General features: G+C 41.4%; 1 protein-coding gene across 2 annotated transcripts in view; it reads right to left on the bottom strand.

The window, feature by feature from the left end:
- Positions 1-9,293, bottom strand: part of RALGPS1 (Ral GEF with PH domain and SH3 binding motif 1) — a 286,042-nt gene that overhangs the window by 151,100 nt on the left and 125,649 nt on the right. The gene's annotated exons all lie outside the window — the stretch shown is intronic.

Raw genomic sequence — 9,293 nt, 5'->3', positions numbered from 1 at the left:
GAGAAGAGGCTACGGGACCTGAACCTGTTCAGCCTCCACAGGAGAAGACTGAGAGGGGATCTAGTGGCCATCTATGAACTCACTGAGGGGACCAGCGGATAATAGGCGAGGCTCTGTTCCCATGGACACCACCTGGGATAACAAGGAATAATGGCCACAAATTGATTGAAAGAAGGTTCAGGTTTGATATCAGGAGGCGCTACTTTACAGTTAGGGCTGCCAGGCTCTGCAATGGGCTCCCGAGGGAGGTGGTGCTCTTCCATACCCTGGGGGTCTTCAAGAGGAGGTTGGACAGATGCCTGGCTGGGCTATTACGATCCCAGCACTCATTCCTGCTCAGGGCAGGGGGTCAGACTTGATGATTTGTTCAGGTCCCTTCCGACCCTAGAAACTATGAAACTATAAAGTCAAGACAGTCAGATGTGAACACTAACCCTGCTGTTCTCCATCTGCCACTGGCAATGGACGCTAGCCCAAAGGCCATCTAGGCTTAGGCAGGCCATGACTGACCAACAGGGCTGTAGCTGGACAGAATAACTGGAGATCCCCTCCAACAAGATACGCAAGTGTGTACCAAGACATTTTGGCTTAAAAATCTAGACTACAGCAGATAAGCATTCAGCATGCACTTTCTTTTGAGATGACAGACTCCTCCGACTCTTTCCTCACTTCTGCATAGGTATGTGACCTGGGAGAGCCTGGAAGCTACACTTGGGCACATGCTTGGGAACCCCTGCCCCAACCTGCCTGTTCGTCTTAGTTGCTGGACTTCAGTTGACGCAGTTTGTCTTTTACCTCAGTGTACGAAGAGTTTATAGTTCTTCTGAGTTAACTCGTCCCCTATCCAACTACACACAAAACAGTTCACACTTTTCAACTCTTCAACTCTTGTATATCTTTAAATATAATGGTTAGGTACAGACATTCAAAGCCAAGGCAGAATCGATCTAAAGTTATGCAGTCTTCTGTCCGTTGCTTGATAAGGAACAGAGCACACATTTGCCCTTTGGTAGGGGAGGGCAGTCTATATGTGCTGAACTTCTGTTTTGTTACAGATAGACTGGCTTTGTGTGCTGAACTTCTTCTGTTGTAGGTACAGACTAGTCTCCAATCACTTATACCAATAAAATGTAATTTCTGTGCCTGGCCAATGAGTCAGAGAAGTGAGAGAAAGAAAGAAGTACTGCAGTTAAGGACTTAATTAATGGCAACTGTTACACAGCTGCACAATATATCAAATTCCATTGCAACATACTTCTGTGAACAAATGACGAGACACATACATCCAAAGGCAGAAAGAGAAATATCAGCTGGTCCGCAATAAACACTTGGTAGAAGATCATTTAGAGAAATGTTCAGAGACGAGGGTAATCTGTCAGAGGACGAAAGCCATAAAGCAAGTGCTACCCCATTAGAGCAACCTTTGGTAAAAGTTTCTGCAGTATATAGCGTTAAGTGTCGTTACTCCAAAACATCTTTCCTCATGTTTGAAGGAAAATCAAAACAAACATGACTGCAGCAAATCCAGGAGAACCGGACCACTGTAACAGGTAAACTTCAGTGTTGATGCAATCTGCCATCTTTCTAAATGGCTGCTTGAGGCTGTGGACACCAAGGAAGCAGCAAAGCAGGTGGTCTGGTAGTACAATGTGTGTGGCCCGTCGCTGTGCATCAGAATCAAGTGTGTGCCGGTCAGAGGAGACCGTCACAAGACTGACTCAGAATTGCTGAGATTTACAAAACAAACACTGAGGTCTTCTAGCTTGCTTTCTGTTTTTGGAGCCACTGGGTTACAGGTGATCCAATTTTCAAGTTTTTCTCCATAACCATAAAAATCACCTCAACCCAGGAACTGAGGCCTTAAAAAAAATACCAAGCTTATGACACCTGAGATAAAATCGAGAGAAGTAGTAACACTGACTCTGGGCTGCTGAATTAATCAGACTGTGCCGAGAGAGCAGCATGAGCATAAGTTACAGTCAGTGTTCATGAAGGTGGTGCACATATTATGTTACTTTGAACAACAATATAAATGGGTTTCTCTGCAACCTTTGCTCAGCACTTGGTTCAAAGAGAGGCTTACACCATTTCCATAAAGAAAAACAAAAAAACCCCTCAACTTGATTATTCAAAGGTAATCCTACAGAAAGCCAAGAAATTATGTAACACAGGCCATAACCTTTCCCACCACATTTACCAAAGAAAGGGATTAAAAAATGACTTCAATGGAAGTGCTTCATTCAGTGGCAGGAAGTCTATTTGTGCACTGAGTTACTGGATGTTCATTTAAAAATTCCTCTTGTGAAATGTTTCTGCACACATGGAAGCCCAGGCTGTTAAATGGCACTCTTACCAAATGAGACTTGGATTTGAATAGCACTCTACATTTTTCTGAAAATTCTTTTGAAAACAAAAAATGATGAAATCTTGGGAACTGGCAGGAGGAGACAGAGACAATGCTTAGAGATGAACAGCAAAAATATGTGCTCCAAACATATTACTTTCTGAAAGATGACAGATGTACACCAGCTAAGCCTGTTAGAAAGCACTAATCCTTATCCCCAAAACAGACTTCCCCTCAGGAACACGGCATTGCATAGACATCCTCTGCTCCAAACAGTTTTAACAAACAAACAACATACATACTTTCAGGAATATGAATAATATAGTTTTAGCTCAACAGGATAACGATTTTCTACAAGCACCTGTAGAAATGTAGACAAGTAGAAATGTGAGTGCTCCTGCTGCAACATGACAACATTGGGCCACAGTTGTTAATTCATGAGCTATAAAGGAAAACTAAATTGACATGATTTTATTAGGTTTTACGGGAACAACCAACCTTAAAAGATTCAGAGAAAAAGGAGATTCCTTCGAAACATCCTGTTTGCCTCTGTACTTCCATGAAGTGGCAAGTCATCAGCTGAACAGGCTAAAACCATCACTGTTGTTTGACACACATAAAGCAACAGTTGCTCCAGAAAGTTCTGTGCTTTTTTAGTCCTGGTACCAGGATGACACTATACAAAGGGTCTGGGTTAGAAGCCAAGCTGCTAATACAAGCAGCAGCAAAACACAGTGGTACTTCAGTAAACAACAGTGCTTTCCTGGAGTAGCAAAAATCAACATATCACCTAAACAGACTGCCATCCTCTCCTTTGTATTTTTGCAAAAGAAAGGACACATTGTCAGCTCTGTATTTACCCATCTCGAAACTGAAAGGAGGAAAAAGCATTAAGAGCAACACACTCCCAAAAATGCTCTCCAAGTGACCTTGGACTGAAACCCTTTGGAATTCATAATTTAATCTTTGTCACTGCAGCAATAAATCTGCCATCTAATAAAAACAAGAACTAATGGGGAAATGTGAACCTAGGCCTGAATCAGAAAGTTTTTAAAAATAAGATTTTTGGTTTTGAAGGAATAAGCAGCAGCTCCTATATATTTAGCTGAAATGATGATTTATATATTTTTGCACTAAAACAAATCTCTGTTGGTCCAGATTCTCTCTTTCCACTCCAGCAATGCACAGGGGCCAGGAACTGGCTGCAGCTTCATCTGCAATGAGCACAAAGACAACTTCAACACCACAGTAACCCCAAGAACTCCCCCATGAGCGTGGAATGGCCTGTGTGGGTCCCCAAGAGCTGGAAGGCCCGCTGGGAGCTGTTTACTACTACCAAGCAGAGTTTAACACAGACCTTGGAAAAAGTAACTCTGGTGCTCATGCAATACTGTCCTAAGCATTCAGCCATTTCATACATGTTTTTATTTGTCCCCCTCAGTCCCAGAAGCAGCCAGTGGGAACTAGGAGCAACAGAGAATTTTGTTCAGTCTTGGGAAACCTATAATGGGACCGACAATATCAGGACCTATTAATCCTGTGCAGCTTTGGAAGGCATGAAGCATTACCAATGAATAAGGTCCTAAGTCAACAAGAAATGCAAGATATGATGCACAATTAATGACTGACAGACTTTCCATCTGCTCTATCAAACTGAATGTGGGGGTACACTGCAGCTCGTGCCTTCAAATAACAGTGTCGTTATTTATGGCTTTCAAATTCTGTGACTGCTCAGCACTCTGCCTGTTTGAGATTCCTCTGTCATTATGGTTGTTAATTGTTCAAGGCAACGGGGGCTTTGTGTGAGTGTAAGAAGCAGATCAGTCCCTCTAGGACCACGGCCAAAAACTATAAAGTTACGCCTTACAATTCAGTATAGATTTATTTTTGTTCTGTACTGAGGGCCTAAGATTTCTCATTGTTACAAGAATTCTTAAAAATCTACAAAAAGCACAAGAAAGCCCTTGTTGACATCTTTCATACATTTCTCCCAAAACAGAACAGATTAGCATTTCATACATGGCAGGCACTAGGCAAGTGTCTTTAATGACACAGCATTTCCTATGCATTTACACAGAGCATCTGCATACTTTATCCTATCAGGTTAACACGGCTAGCCATCTCCCAACCAGACTGAACCTGTGGTCCTTCTAGTCCATTATCTTAGAATGATCTTGCATTTTGAATGACTGAATTTTGCATTTTACACTACTGAATTTCACTTTATTTCACTCCAGTACTAAATGTTAGTACTGTCCAGGTCTTCCTGCATAATACTCCAATCCTCCCTGCACTGCTGCCCCCCACTTTGCAGTTGCTGCAATTTCATTAACATGCTGCCACTTTGGTGCCAAGGTTACAAATAAAAATATTTTTAAAAGATTGCTGTCCCAGACCAACACTTGGGAAACTCCACAAGTAACATTCCTCTGGCCTGACTGCTTCTCTTTCTATAGTGGCAGTAATTTCCCTTTTAGAGAGGTAGTTAGCCATTTTAGTCTGCAGTCAGTCAGAAGGCAAGGTAGATATGGGCATTTACAGACTACTAACTAACTAAGATACCGATGGAGGGCATAAGCTTTCGTGAACCCACGTTTTGTAATCTTCCTTTTAGCCCGTTCCTTTCCTACTTTAAAATTCTTGTACTAAACCATATCTTCTCCAATGTAATCATTTCTTTACAGGGCACCATATCAGATGCTCTTCTGAAGTTCAGATACGTTAGATCCACTGCATTCCTCTTAATCAAAGAACATCACTTATCAAATACAGATACCAGGGTGAAATTGTCATGGTACACCTCTGCTAAACCAAGGCTACATTTACATTTGATCCCTTTTCTGTCCATCCCCATGTCTTTAAGTAGCTCACCTCTAAAATTTCATCTAAAACTTTGTATACCCTTGATGTCACACTGGCACGTCTCTAGATCCCCAATGCCCTCTCTTAAATATAGGTATTATAATCACTGTCCCACCACTCAGACGACAGGACCCCCAATCAGTTAGATGTGTTCCGCATTTCCATGTGCCCTTCCTTCCAGTATGTTGGAATATTTGGTCCTTCCGAACCAGGAGTATTCAGCTCTGAACTTTTCCTTGCCGTTGGACATGGTAATTGCTGTTTCCACATGCTTGCTTCCATTTGCCATCCTGCCTTTGCTCTCATGTTCTCCATTACCATACTTATCAACATATATCAGCAAAGCACATTTAGATTAGATATCAGGAGAAACTTCCTTTTCTGTCAGAGCAGTGAGACAGTGGAACACACCATCCAGGGGAGTGGCAAGATTTCCTTCACTGTCAATTTTCAGGAGACAAGACGGGCACTGACCATGGATCAGTGATGTAGTGCTCGTGTGTCTGTGCAAGGGTTAGACTGGATGGCCCTTGTGGTCCCTTCTACCCCTAGGATCCTATGGTTCTAGTGTCTGAGCCACCTCTAAATGATGGTTAAATTCTACTCTATCCTCAGTGCAGAACGGCTCCACTTCTTTCCCAGTTCCCTCTTCATTCATATGGCTACAGAACTTTTGCTGATAGTGTTGATTTCCTTTGCAAACTCAAACTCAACTTGACTTTCAGCAACTCTGACTTTATCCTTACACTTCTTAATCTCTAAAATGAAGCTGTCTTTGTTGATCAATCCCTTTTTCCACTCTTTCTAGACTTTCTGCTTATACATAATATTCTTTTTGAGACATTTATTCAGTTCCATCTGGAGAGCCTTCTTACAAGTTTATTTTCCCCTTCCCTGGGATGCAAATTCCAGACAGTTTTTGCACTTGCAAGTTAGAGAAAAATCAAGTCTTCTCCACATTAAAGCCTTTCAGCCCAGACAGCTTCACTAGCCAGTTCCCTTAATTTCTCAAAGTCTGCCCTTTTGAAATGGAAACACAGTTACTGAGCTGTTCTTATTTAGCTTTCCATGTATTTTATACTGAATCAACTTGCCATCACTGGATTCAAGGTTATTTTCTCTTACCAGTTCTTACATAGTGTCCTCATCATTTACTAAAAGGAAGTCTAACAAAATAAAGTAAAATCAGCCTAAATTCCTTATGATAAGAAAGGAGATAAATTTTACTTTACAGCTTTGCAGTTCTAAATTAAGCAAATTCCCTTTTTGTCCAAATGGAAGCCACACCATGTAAAATAATCAATTCAAGATCCAGGTTGCCTCCCTAGGACGCAGAAATGAAAGAGTCTGCCAAGCCATTCTGATTTTCTGCAAACACGGCATCTCCACATAAAATTACCCTAACCTCCGGCACGTAGGGATGCTTTTCTCATTCCCCTGGATAAGCAGATTTTAACAAACGCTAAGGAAGAAAAGCTCCTCAAATCCCATTTTGAAAGATCCATATAGAAAAAGCACACAGAACGTTGTTGGAAGCCATAAACACTGTGCCTGTGCTCACACATCTTATGAGTCGCTCAGAAAGCGTGCCTGCCCAAAAACCAAGGCTGAGCAGTTTCTGCTCTTTCCCGTCTCTTCTCTTACCTCTTTCTAATGTTTCTCTGAGGTAAAAGAAAAATCAACTGGTTTTAATGTTGTAAAAGAAAAACTCTGCCTAAGAAAGTCTCACCTCAGCCTCTACAGGAAACTGTGCTTCTTTTATGACCTCAACTGTATAAAATACTTCAACTTGTGCTTACCTAAGCATGTTCTTAAGTACCAATAAATTCAATTATATATCAGAAGAGGTTGGAGGGCTCTGTTCAGTAAGAATCGTTTGCTGAATAGGTGCCAAAGCAGGGCTGGGCAGGAATGGGGAGTTCCTTCCTATGGAAAACTTTGCATTTCCAAACAAATTTCTCCTGAAATGGACCAAAAAGTCAGAAATGTAAAACTCTTAGCTGGCTGCCCAGCTCCCCGCATGGCTTTGGGTACTAAATGCCTGGGTGAGCATGGGAGCCATGCAGGGAGCTGACCACCAGCCCACAGAGCCAGTCCCTTGTGGATCCCATGAGCTGCATGACGTGCCATCCTCTCGCCTGCTTGGGGGCAGCTGGAATCCCAGGCCGGCCCACCTGCAGGTCTCTGTCTGATGATGAGGCGCTCATTTCCACAGCATGCCTCAGTTCCAAGGAGCAGGCGGTTTCCTGCAGACGCCTGTTTTCCACAACATTTTAAAACTGCTCCAAGCCTAGCTGAATGAACTTTGGTGGTCCTTCATGCCCCGCTACCAGGGTCTTTTGGGCATGTGGAACTTGTAAATATTCTCAAGTCAAACTGCACAGGAATGGCAACAGCAGGCCTGCAAAATGCCAACAATACCATGTCCCACAGGAGCCACAGGCCACATCCACTGAAGGAGTAAGGAACAGTCCCAGTGAAAGCTAGTGAGCTAATGGCAAAATACACTATGTAGCATGCAATTTCTGACATGTTATGCACTGGTTTTCTACAAATAGGGAAACTGCAGAATCTTCACTAAAATGGCACATGGATTTGCCTACATTTTAATTTTACTCAACAGAAATTCATCTTTTCTATTGAATCACACACTTCTCTCCTTATTTGCCCCTGGAGAGGCAGGTAGTGAGCTGCATTAGTCTCAAGTCAGACACAGGGCAGGGTGGCGTGACACCTTAGAGGTAAACTGATTCAGAGAGGTATGAGATTTCACAGGCAACAGCCAACTTCCTCAGATGCTGGGGCCTTTGAAAACTCATGCCTCTCTGGACCAGTGAGTCTCTCTAAGATACCACCCTGCCTTGCCTCCTGTCTTATTTTCCCTTGGATGACTCCATCTTAAAATATTCTACTGCAGGTTTCCTCAGCTCCCTGCAAGCACAAGGGAGATCTTGTACAAATCTGACTGAAAAATTAAGTAAAAGCTAAGAAATTACTTACATATGTATGAGCTTTTTCAGATGGCTGGGATAGAAAACAGCGTGCGAGAGGAAGTTAAGTATACTGTCTTGTTAATTGTTGATTTTTAATTCCTCTTAAAAATCAGAATTTAACACTTAGAACAAAAATTCCAACATTTTAAATACAATCTGTGGTTATTGACCATAAGTAGATACCATTTATATAAAAGTTAAGTAATGAGAGATTTTAGGATACATCTGTTTTTATCATCAATGGATGGAAATCTTAAAGAACAAATAGTGAGCAAAGAACAAATGAGTTCTGGAAAACCAGTCAACATCAGTAGCAGGCAAACATTTATAAACCCACTGGAATTCAGCCAACTTGAATTAATATATTATTTCCTCAAGCATTATTAGACTACCCGGAGAACTTGCTTGAGTTTCATCTCCGTCTTACCTGGCAAACATCGGGAAACATTAAATGCTCCGAGTTGTGCCTCCAGACTGAAGTGGTACGGAAGTGATAAAACAAGAAAACATCTCTGATTAGAACAGTCCTTTTTATTTATTTGTATCTTTATGTAATTCTATATCTAAAAAGCAAAAAAAAAAAAGTTTTTTAACTTCACACTATGCTAAGAGGGATGAAATGCAACCACTGTCTTAGTAAAAACCTCAGATACATTTAGGGGTTGCTATACAAAATGTTCTAAGAGCAAAAATGCTCCATCTCACCTCCTCATATCAACAGTTATACTGTAAAAACTATGCTAGAGAGAGGCAGACCTGCAGCTTCTCCAGGAGAGTTTTCAGTTGAATCTGCTCTAAAATTTAAAAATCCTGTTTCTTAAATATACAAGAGACTCCAGAACGTCTCTGAACCAAAGCATATTATATATTGCAGATAAATAACACATTTCAGATTAACATCAGCATTTAATCAGTAACTCCAGAAAATCTGAGTCTAGTTTCAACTTGCTTTTAAGTTCTGTGAACAAGGGGTCAGAGTGATTCAGACAAGCTTTACTATCACAAACTAACTGCAAAAAAGCAACAGAAAAATGCAGCTAAGAAACATGTTACATAATCCCAAAGGTAAAATCCTTTTTTTTTTTTTTTTTTTT

The sequence above is a fragment of the Gavialis gangeticus genome, unplaced genomic scaffold (genome assembly GCF_001723915.1).
Source record: "Gavialis gangeticus isolate Ggan-Ray unplaced genomic scaffold, GavGan_comp1, whole genome shotgun sequence".
Lineage (NCBI taxonomy): Eukaryota > Metazoa > Chordata > Crocodylia > Gavialidae > Gavialis > Gavialis gangeticus.
Note: the sequence above shows the minus strand (reverse complement) of the source record. Positions and strands in the feature narration are given on the sequence as shown.